Source organism: Oryx dammah, unplaced genomic scaffold (assembly GCF_014754425.2).
Source record: "Oryx dammah isolate SB20612 unplaced genomic scaffold, SCBI_Odam_1.1 HiC_scaffold_23, whole genome shotgun sequence".
Taxonomy (NCBI): Eukaryota; Metazoa; Chordata; class Mammalia; order Artiodactyla; family Bovidae; genus Oryx; species Oryx dammah.
This window is the reverse complement of record NW_024070207.1, coordinates 56,092,122-56,103,211: the sequence shown is the minus strand read 5'-3', so window position 1 is coordinate 56,103,211 and position 11,090 is coordinate 56,092,122. Positions and strand designations below refer to the sequence as shown.

The window sequence follows — 11,090 nt, the reverse complement described above, 5'->3', positions numbered from 1 at the left end:
TGCATTGATTGCTGAAGAAGGCTTTCTTATCTCTCCTTGCTATTCTTTGAAACTCTGCATTCAAATGGGTATATCTTTCCTTTTCTCCTTTGCTTTTCTCTTCTCTTCTTTTCACAGCTATTTTAAGGCCTCCTCAGACAGCCATTTTGCTTTTTTTTGCAAATGGAATAGACAGCTTAGAAGTAATTCACAGATGCTTTGCCAAAGCTGATGTTGGAATCATTGATGGCTCAGACCAGCAGAGCAGGATATGTGGCGACATTAACTGGAATGAGCTGCAAAGAGAAACTGTTCCATAGTAAAAGGCAATGATTTTGTAGATATTGATAATGTGTTCACTCCCTCTAGTGACTGTGAATTTTGAAGGAGAATAGGTGTTCTCGAGGTAATTCTATTTTGAGCACCAATAGGAAGAAAATGTGCCCAAGTCCAAATATCCAGGAGAAAAGAAGCATAAACAGCACTGATGATCAGTGATATATTGCAATAATGTGAATGATTTTGATGCTGCCAAAGCAAAAGTCACTGAATTTGTTAGTGAACTACAAAATAATACATCATGATCCAATCCTGATAAGCAGAATGTAAATCCAAGATCTCTCAGATATGAGTAGAGTTCTGTGTGATATATGTATCTTATTTTAGCCCACCAGACATTTCTCGAGCCTATAGTGTAAGAAAGCTAGTTCATAATCCAGGCTCCATCTCTTCTTGACTTCGTAATTTTTGTCGTCCATACTGTTGGGAGATTACATTAGGTTATATAAATCATCAGTTCTATAATTCTAGGCTTGTTAACAACAGGAACTGAAATGGAAATTGAAACCTTTACTACAGAAGTTCAAACTATCTAAAATCATGTATTATAAAAAGAGATTCCACTCTTCAATAACTTGGAGAAATGGTAACAGAACTTCTAAATTAGAAAATTATAAAGCCACCTATTTAAATGGTTCTGCATGCACTCTAGTGTGGATATCCAGAAGCACTTCAAAAAAAGAATCATGTCCAACTTTCTCTGACCCCATGGACTGCAGCCCACCAGGCTTCCTTGTCCTTCACTATCTCCCAGAGTCTGTTCAAACTCATGTCTGTTGTGTTGGTTATGTCATCCAACGATCATATCCTCTGTCATCCCCTTCTCCTCCTGCCCTTAATGTTTCCCAACATCAGGGTTTTTTACAGTGAGTCAGATCTTCCTATTAGGTGGTCAAAGTATTGGAGCTTCAGCATCAGTCCTTCCAGTGAATAGTCAGGACTGATTCCCTTTAGGATTGACTGGTTTGATCTCCTTTTAGTCCAAGGCACTCTCAAGAGTCTTCTCCAACACCATAGTTCAAAAGCATCAATTCTTCGGCACTCAGCCTTCTTCATGGTCCAACTCTCACATCCGTACAGACTACTGGAAAAACCATAGCTTTGACTATATGGACCTTTGTTGGCAAAGTGATGTCTCTGCTTTTTAAATACACTGTCTAGGTTTGTCATAGCTTTTCTTCCAAGGAGCAAGTGTCTCTTAATTTCCTGGCTGTAGTCACCATCCACAGTGATTTTGGAGCCCAAGAAAATAATATTTGCCACTGTTGGTTGGAAAATGTCTATTTGTTTTAACAACACCTTTGAGAGTTTTGACTGGGAAGGGGAGGTTAAATCTGTGTGTGGTGAGAGGCTTGGGGCGGTTTCTCTCATCTTGTATGTCTGCAGCCATGAAATTAGAAGACAATTGCTTCTTGGCAGGAAAGCTATGACAAATCTAGACAATATGTTAAAAAGCAAAGACATCACTTTGCCAACAGAAGTCTGTGTTGTTTGGCTATAATCTTTCCTGTAGTCATGTACAGATGTGAGAGCTGGACAATAAAGAAGGCAGAATATGGAAGAATTAATGCCTTTAAACTATGGTGCTTCAAAAGACTACACAGTCCCTTGGAACGTAAGGAGATCAAACCAGTCAATCTTAAAGGAAATCAATCCTGAATTGATTTGGAAGGACTGATGCTGAAGCTGAAGCTTTAATACTTTGGCCACCTGATGGAAACACCTGATTGGAAAAGACCCCAATGTTGGGCAAGATTGAAGGCAGAAAAAGAGGTCGACAGAGGATGAGATGGTTGGATGGCATCACCGACTCGATGGATATGAGTCTGAGCAAGCTCGGGGAAATGATGAGGGCCTGGTAAGCCTGTCGGGAAGCAGTCCATAGGCTTGCAATGAGTTGGACACGACTTGGTGACTGAACAACAAAGGGCAAGAAAGCAGAGAGCCGTTGAGACATGACACAGACGAGTTTCTTAGTGGAGTTCGAGTTTATTAGTGGAGCTCAAGTTGGTAAGAAGGAATAGGGATGTAAAAGGGATGAGGCAGTTTACAGCCAATGAGAGTAGTTGATTATTATTATTACTACTACTACTCTACAACTATCATTGAAAGAAATGGGAGAAAGGATTGCTCAGCGACCCAAAGCGGTTAAAAAATGTCGTGGCGAAAGTAGAGGGAATTCCTGTCAGATCTTGTCTATGAAGTAACAGGTGATGCTACCTGCTGCAGACTATTGGTAAAGCTCAGCTCTTCACTGATCCTACCAACTCAATGCTGGGCTTTTGGTGGCTCTACATGCTCTCGTTTTCTCTAAGGAATAGCGCTTGATGTGGTTGATGATGAGAACTGTTGATTGAGCAGGCGCGACAGCGTCGTCGATAGGACAGCCGAAACTACCACTCCCAGGATGCAGTGCGGCTCCTGGGAAGTACGAGAACTGGGAACGCCGCCGGCCCCGCCCCGCCTCTCGCTCCCATTGGATGAGCGCTCACATTCCCAGGGGGCCGCGCGCGGGCGGGGTGCTTTTTTGCGGAAGACGGTGGCGTCCGGTCCAGCCTCCTCTGGGAACCGGCAGCCTGCGACCCGGTGCTGATCCGAGCGGTTCTGTCCTGACGCGGCGAGTTCTCGCACGGTGCCCGGACAGGTAAAAGCAGTGGGGAGAACGGGGTGGCATGCGGAGAGACGACGGCACGGGGACCGCAGAGATGCTCACGGGAAGGTGGAAATAGGAGGCAATGGAAGGGTGACTAGGGCTTCTCTGGTGTCGACAGTTCGAATGGTCGGACAGGTCCACTTTGGGTGAAGTGCGTTTTATGCACCTAAAAAGGCCTCGAGCGAAAGAGTCCGAATGCGTCACAAGTTGTTACAGAAGGGGAAAAGAAAATGTTAAATTTTCCCTCACTTTGTATTCCACAAGACCCCTTTGTAGGTTTCGAATCTCTTGAGATTTCTTGAATCTTCTAAAAACTCTACGCCCTAGTTTCGATGACGTCACTTTCTGCCTTACCTTCTACTTCTGGGTTTGTAACCCTCTGCGAGCCCTTCCTCCAGGGCCTAGTGTTGTCATTTCTTCTTCCTCAGTTCAAATAGGAACTCTCTCTCTCTGCCCAGACTTATTTCCTCAGCGTCAGACCTGTATGGTGATGTTCTTGTTGTTACTATTGGCCGATATTTAACGAACTGAATGCGTACTAGACTCTTGAGGAAACGCTTTACACCTCCCTCTTCCATAACCCTCACAAACAGTTATCTTTATGTTTTATGAATTGCTTTCAGCTACCTGTAACTCCATGGTCTCATCCTTGATCCCAGAGGATACTGTCATGTTTTGGACATTCTTTCACTTTGAATGGCTGTGACTGAAAGAGCCACTCATATGTTTTACAAACATTTATTGAACAGCTAATATGAGCTAGACACTCTTCTAACTGCAGGGGATATAGCTGGTAATAAGATAGATCGCTACTCTCAGTAGCTTACATATTTGTGAGTGTGTGTGGAAGGGGCAAACAGAAAGAATCAATATGATGTTTTATGGTGGTGGTGGTGAATGCAAAACAGAACAGGTATTTTTTACTTGACAGGGTAATCTCCTGTCTTGAGAAAGTGACAAGGATTAGGTTGGGTCTCAGAGCATCACCCTAAAAGAATATTTGCAATACCAACAAGAATATTCTTGGTCTGGGACCAGATTTCAGGATTTTCATAAACATATCTTCTTTTTCTCCCATATAAATGATTGTTCTTCATTCTTCTGTCTCTTCCAAGGTTATTGCATCAGAATTGGTGGTTTTCTGTCATTTGCTTATTTCCTCTCTGAGAAGAGGTGAGGACTGCATTACTCTCAGCTCAACTCATTTATCTTACTTAGGGAGATAGCTTGGTAATCAAAATATTGTTCTTGCCAGGTCCTACTGGATATAAAGTTATCTACCATTTATGTGTGTGTATGAAAGTCACTCAGATGTGTCCAACTCTTTGTGACCCCATGGAGCCCACCAGGCTCCTCTGTCCATGGAATTCTCCAGGCAAGAATACTGGAGTAGGTAGCCATTCCCTTCTCCAGGGAATCTTCCCCTCCCAGGGATTGAACCTGGGTCTCCCGCATTGCAGGCAGATTCTTTACCATCTGAGCCGCCAGGGAAGCCCCCATAAAACCAAAAGATGCTCAGTGTTGATTAATTTATTAAATATTTGAGGGATTATTATATGTAAGGCACTATGCTGGGTTTTGAGAACCTAGTGAGGATAAATTAGATACTGACCTCTCTTCCAAGAAGAAATAATTGTATACTGAGGAAATTCCCAATATACAGTCTGACACCTGCATTTTTTTTATTTTTTCATTGTCCAAGATGAGATAATCACAAGAAATCTTCTGAGCAGTTGTGTATATTCTTAGATTATTCACTCTTAAACTTTATTGCATTTATTTGTTTCTTTCTGTCTTCCATATTGTACTCTGGCTCCCTTGAGTATAGCTATCCTTTCTCACTGGTCTTCATGCCTCCAGTGTCTGCTATACTGAATGCTTAGAACATGTGTTGAACTGAAATTGAAAGACTACTTGAGCAAATACAAAGTACGTAATTTATGTGAGGCCTTGTTTTTACATATGGCCATTATCCTTATCCCTAAATCGTCTCATTTGCCAAATGCCAACTGTTCTGTCTCATCCAGCTAGTTTGTGAACCTTCTCTAGCATGTTCTCACTTCTATGCCTTCTCTTGTTCCATGCAGTGTGCTCAGCTGCTTCAGTCGTGTCCCACTCTTCGTGACCCCATGGACTAGCCCACCAGGCTCCTCTGTTCATGGGATTCTCCAGGCAAGAATACTGGGGTGGGTGGCCATACCCTCTTCCAGGTCATCTTCCCCACCTAGGGATAGAATCTGGGCCTCTTATGTCTCATGTATTGGCAGGCAGGTTCTTTACCACTAGTGCCACCTTCCTGAGCACCTTCCATCTCCACCTGCATTTAATTTAATGGGCCAGTTTAATAGTATGGCCCATGATACAAGGGTGGAAAATTTAATTTTCTTAACATATATTCTGTGAAACATCCTGCTAATAAACTGTTGTAAGGATTAAACATAATACATCTCCTTGCAGTAATACAGTTAATGATATGGAATGCTTTCTTTTGATTTAGCATTGGCAATTACCATGCACTATGTGGCAAGTTAATTTTTCCATTTCTTTGTTCTGTTTGAATAGTTGCACTACCTTTATTCATATAGCGCATTGTAGTATTACTTGGTTTCCACTTGATACAAACACCTTTCAGTATTATTTTCTGCTTAGCTTGAGATAATTTATGTGTTAATGTTATTTTTCCATACTGTCATTTTTAGACTATCAGATAAAAGTCTCAGCTCTTGTAAATCATTACTGCAAGAGGTAAATTTTGTCTCTATAACAGATTTAAAAACACAGCAGGAATACAAGAGTGCTTGAGTCATGATTGTCATGATTTTAGGATGTGCCAACCTAACAGCAGCCAGACATGCTTCCAGTACATTAAAAATTAAGCACTATTATTTTAGGGAATATCTTGGCACCTATGCCTTTGTAATTCAAGTGCAACACTGAATTGTGTGCCATCACTCATTTAATGGGTATACGTGTAGATAATCCAGGATACTTTATATATTTTTAATGTTATCAAAATAAAAATACAGAATTAAAAAAATTGTCCAAATGCATAGACTTGAGTGTGAGAAACACCAAGTCATCCTTTTTCAATACTCAGTTCTCTGAAGGCATCTTCAACTTCCATTTGAAGATGCCTCCACTGAGGAGGAGCATTTATATTGTTGCTGTGCTGTTTTGTTAGCAGTTTTTTTAAATGCAAGCAGCCTCTTACTTACAAATGGATATAACCCAAAAATTCCTTTGTAAGATTTTTTGAAACCCTGGATGCATTTTTTTCTATAAATAAAGGTATTCATGACATTTTGGTTGTTAGGTCAACCAGTCGCATTTTATATAACCTTTCATTTAATGGACTAAAAGACCTTCACCACAATTTCTAATAATTCCTCTATAAGAAAAAACTGCATTCAGAATTCTCACTCGGATTCCCCAAGAGGATATCTTTTTTTGGTGGGGGGAACCCCAGCAGCTGAACCAAAAATGTTCTTTCCTTGGAACTTTTTAGGCAGAAGAAACAGGTCTTTTTAATTGGAGGTTGCCATTCTGGTCCATTGTTCTAAGGACATGCCTCTAATATGATTAAGGAAAGGGATTAGATAGAGGTTTTTGAGAGGTCAGGGAGGCAAGTTGGGGTGATAATCAATATGTAGAGGGAGGAGACTAGGAGTGATTTGAGAGGAACAGTGAGTTTCCAAGACGGGGATTTGTTGTGTCCTCAAAAAACATGTGTTGAATCCTGACCCCTGCTCCCTGTGAATGGGACTTTATTTGGAAATAGGGTCTTTGCATATATAATTAAGATGTAAGTTAAAATGAGGTCATACTGGAGTAGGTGTCCTTATGAGAAGAGACACAGAGACTCCCATGTGAAGACATGGACGCACCAAAGAACACCAAGGATTGCTGGCAAACCACCAGAAACTAGGAAGAGACAGGGAAGGATTCCCCCCTACAGATTTTAGAGGGAACATGGACCTGCCAACATCTTGATTTGGGGCTTCTGGCCTCCAGAACTATGAGACAATAAATTTCTGTTTTCAACTTTGCATCTTTTGGTATTTTGTCACAGCAGCCACAGGAAACTCATTCAGGATTCTTAGCAGAAATGTAGTGGAATAGGGTTAATGGCTGTGGGACAAAGCAAGGAGTGAGTAAGAGAACAGGGAAGAACTGTGGTAAGACGACTTTCCTTTATATTTCGTTATCTTTTTTTCCTCTTCTCTCTATGGCTTAGAATTTAATTCTTTTTCTTCTTGACTATGATCTTATATAGCGCTTTATCATTTATCGGGCATTGACATACTCCTCATTATTAGCAGAACCATATTTTCTGACTTCATATGCAATGTTCTTTGTACCATAGTTATTTCCATTATTCCAGTATTCCTTTAGACATTACAGATTCTGTTGCAAGAGCATTGTAGTGGGGGTATGTGAGACTTGATTATAGGTGTGAGTTTTAGCAATATAGGAGCAAATAAGAAATGCTTGTTAGTGACATCTGAGAGAAGAATAAAGTTTCTGTGGCTTTATACCCAGTATGTAATAGTCAGGCATTTTTAAAATTGAGGACTTTTTAAATTGACTAAAACACTGTATGCATAGCTTCCATAGCTATCCTTATATCCACTGTTCCTAGTTATATTCCAAATAATGTCATCCCCCTTCTAGGTGATTTGTATGCTTGTGCGTAGTTGCTCAGTCATGTCTCTTTTGTGACCTCATGGACTGTAGCCTGCCAGGTTCCTCTGTCAGTGGAATTTCCCAGGCAAGGATACTGCAGTGAGTTGCCATGTTCTTCCTTCAGGGGATCTTTCTGACCCAGGGATTGAACCCTTATCTCCTCTGTCTCCTGCATTACAGATGGATTCTTTACCCACAGAGCCATTGGATTACACTTTATATAAACTTGAAGATTGCTGTCACATTCCATTAAGTCTTTTTCATGTTTAATATCTCTAGTCCTCTAGCGATTTTTTGGCTGATAACAGTCTCCAAGTCTCTCACCATACTTTGCACTTCTGTCTAGTCTTAATACACTGTCCCAGAATTGAACTCAGTATTATGCATGCGTTCTAACCAACACAGGCTATAATGGCAAGAGTACTTAAAGAGATCAAGACACCCTGTTACTTAATGTAATTTTAAGATTTCATAAGCATAAGCATTTTAAGCAATTACCTCATAACCCTTCATAAAGAACTTATGGTCCACTAAGACCCTAGATACTTTTGTATTGTTGCTAAAGTCAGTTTTCTTCTTTAAGGCTGCTACATTTTCATCTCTTTGTCTCAGGGACCATATGATTTGTCATCACTGTTTCTCTTGTGTTTTTGTTCCACTCCACAGCATGTCTCTCCAACCCTTACCAATGGCCTCTTTCCTTGTAAAAATTCAGTGACTGTTTTACAGTCCTAATGTTATCAGTGAACGGAGCTGGGAGGTGACACTTGTTCCTTCTTGAAGTCCCCCCCCCCTTTGGCTTCAAGACCACCACACTTTCCTGGCTTTCCTCTCACTTTCCTGGTTGGTCCTCCTCTGTCTTCTTTGTGGGTCTCTATTCATCTACCTTTGCCTCAACTATTTGGTATACCTTGGGTTTTGTCTTTGGTTTGTCCCTCAGCTGTAGTTACGCCTTTCGTTTTTTTCTTTATGCAATGTGTCTTCAGCAAAAAACGCATGTTTATTATGGCAGGTCTAGATGAGCTTATTTAGGGTTAAGAGAGTGCAGAACCAGTCCCCATGGGAAGTCAGCATTTAGAGGTCAGCTAGCAGAGGAGGATTCAGCAGGGAGACAGAAGGAACAGCCAGACCTGTAGGAGTGTTTCCAGAAGGAGGGTTATTTAGCTGTGCTGAGTATTCTTGAGAGATCAAGTGAGGTGAGAATAGAGAAGTGAATACAGAATTTTGCTATGTAGAGGCTGTTGGTGCTCTTCACAGGCATGGTTTTCTGGAGTGTTGAGAGCAAAAGCCAGATTATAGGAAGCTGAAGAACTACAAGGAGATAGAGATGCAGTGATAGTGTATAAATGATTTTAAGAAATGGACCAGTACCTGGAGCATGTTAGAGGGTCAGATCAAGCTTTTTTTAAAAAAAATTAATTATTTTAATTGGAGGCTAATTCTTTACAATACTGTAGTAGTTTTTGCTATACATTGACATGAATCAGCCATGGGTGTACATGTGTTCCCATCCTGAGCCCCCATCCCACCTCCCTCCCTGTTTCATCCCTCAGGGTCATCCTAGTGCACTGGCCCTGAGCTCCCTGTCTCATGCATCAGACCTGGACTGGCGATCTATTTCACATATGATAACATACATGTTTCAGTGCTATTCTCTTAAATTTTCCCACCCTCTTCTTCTCCCACAGAGTCCAAAAGTCTGTTCTTTACATCTGTGTCTCTTTTGCTGTCTCTCATATAGAGTCATCATTACCATATTTCTAAATTCCACATATATGCGTTAATATACTGTATTGGTGTTTTTCTTTCTGACTTATTTCACTCTCTATAATAGGCTCCAGTTTCATCCACCTCATTAGAACTGATTCAGATGCATTCTTTTTAATAACTGAGTAATAGTCCATTGTATACCAGAGCTTTCTTATCTATTCATCTGCTGATGGACATCTAGGTTGCCTCCAAGTCCTAGATATTGTAAACAGTGCTGCAGTGAACATTGGGGTACATGTGTCTCTTTCAGTTTTGGTTTCCTCGGTGTGTATGCTCAGCAGTGGGATTGCTGGGTCGTATGGTGATTCTATTTCCAGTTTTTTAAGGAATCTCCACACTGTTCTCCATAGTGGCTGTACTAGTTTGCATTCCCACCAACAGTGTAAGAGTGTCCTCTTTTCTCCGCACCCTCTCCAGCATTCATTGTTTGTAGACTTTTTGATAGCAGCCATTCTGACTGGTGTGACATGGTACCTCATTTTGATTTTGCATTTCTGGTTTTGATGTGCATTTCTCTGATAATGAGTGATGTTGAGCATCTTTTCATGTGTTAGTCTTATTTGGAGAAATTTCTGTTTGGTTCTTTGGCCCATTTTTTGATTGGTTGTATATTTTTCTGGAATTGAGCTGCAGGAGCTGCTTGTATGTTTTTGAGATTAATTCTTTGTCAGTTGCTTTGTTTGCTATTATTTTCTCCCTTTCTGAAAGCTGTCTTTCACCTTGCTTATAGTTTGCTTCTTTGTGTAAAACTGTTAAGTTTAATTAGGTCCCATTTGTTTATTTTTGCTTTTATTTCCAATATTCTGGGAGGTGGGTCATAGAGGATCCTGCTGTGATTTATGTCGCAGAGTGTTTTGCCTGTTTTCCTCTAGGAGATTTATAGTTTCTAGTCTTACATTGAGATCTTTAATCCATTTTGAGTTTATTTTTGTGTATGGTGTTAGAAAGTGTTTCAGCTGTTATCTCCTCAAGTATTTTCTCATGGCCTTTCTTTTTGTCTTCTTCTTCTGGGACTCCTATGATTTGAACGTTGGGGTGTTTAACATTGTCCCAGAGGTCTCTGAGGTTGTCCTCATTTCTTTTAATTCTTTTTCCTTTTTTCCTCTATGCTTCATTTAATTCCACCATTCTGTCTTCCACCTCACTTATTCTATCCTCTGCCTCAGTTATTTACTGTTGGTTCCCTCCAGACACTTTTGACCTCTGTTATTGCATTATTCATTATTGATTGACTCTTTTTTTATTTCTGTTAGATCCTTGTTAAACATTTCTTGCATCTTCTCAGTCCTTGTCTCTAGTCTGTTTATCTGTAACTCCATTTTGTTTTGAAGATTTTGGATCATCTTTACTATAATTATCCTGAATTCTTTTTCAGGTAGACTCCCTATCTCTTCCTCTTTGGTTTGGTGGGCATTTATAATGTTCATTTACCTGCTGACTATTTCTCTGCCTTTTCATTTTGTTTATTGCTGTGTTTGGGGGTGGCCTTTCTGTAGGCTGGAAGTTTGTGGTTCCTCTTTATTGTGGAGGTTCCGCCCTGTGGATGGCGTTGGACTAGTGGCTTGTCAAGGTTTCCTGGTTAGGGAAGCTTGCGTCCGTGTTCTGGTGGGTGGAGCTGGATCTCTTCTCTTTGGAGTGCAATGAAATGTCCAGTAGTGATTTTTGA

At 40.7% G+C, this 11,090-nt stretch overlaps 1 protein-coding gene across 2 annotated transcripts in view; it reads left to right on the top strand.

The window, feature by feature from the left end:
- Positions 1-2,828: 2,828 nt before the first annotated feature.
- VAMP7 (vesicle associated membrane protein 7) overlaps positions 2,829-11,090 on the top strand; it is an 87,725-nt gene continuing 79,463 nt past the window's right edge. The window contains exon 1 of one of the 2 annotated variants that reach the window (XM_040265560.1): positions 2,829-2,962. The gene's annotated coding sequence lies outside the window, so the exon portion shown is untranslated. The remainder of the gene's footprint in view (positions 2,963-11,090) is intronic. The other variant, XM_040265559.1, reaches the window with a different exon arrangement.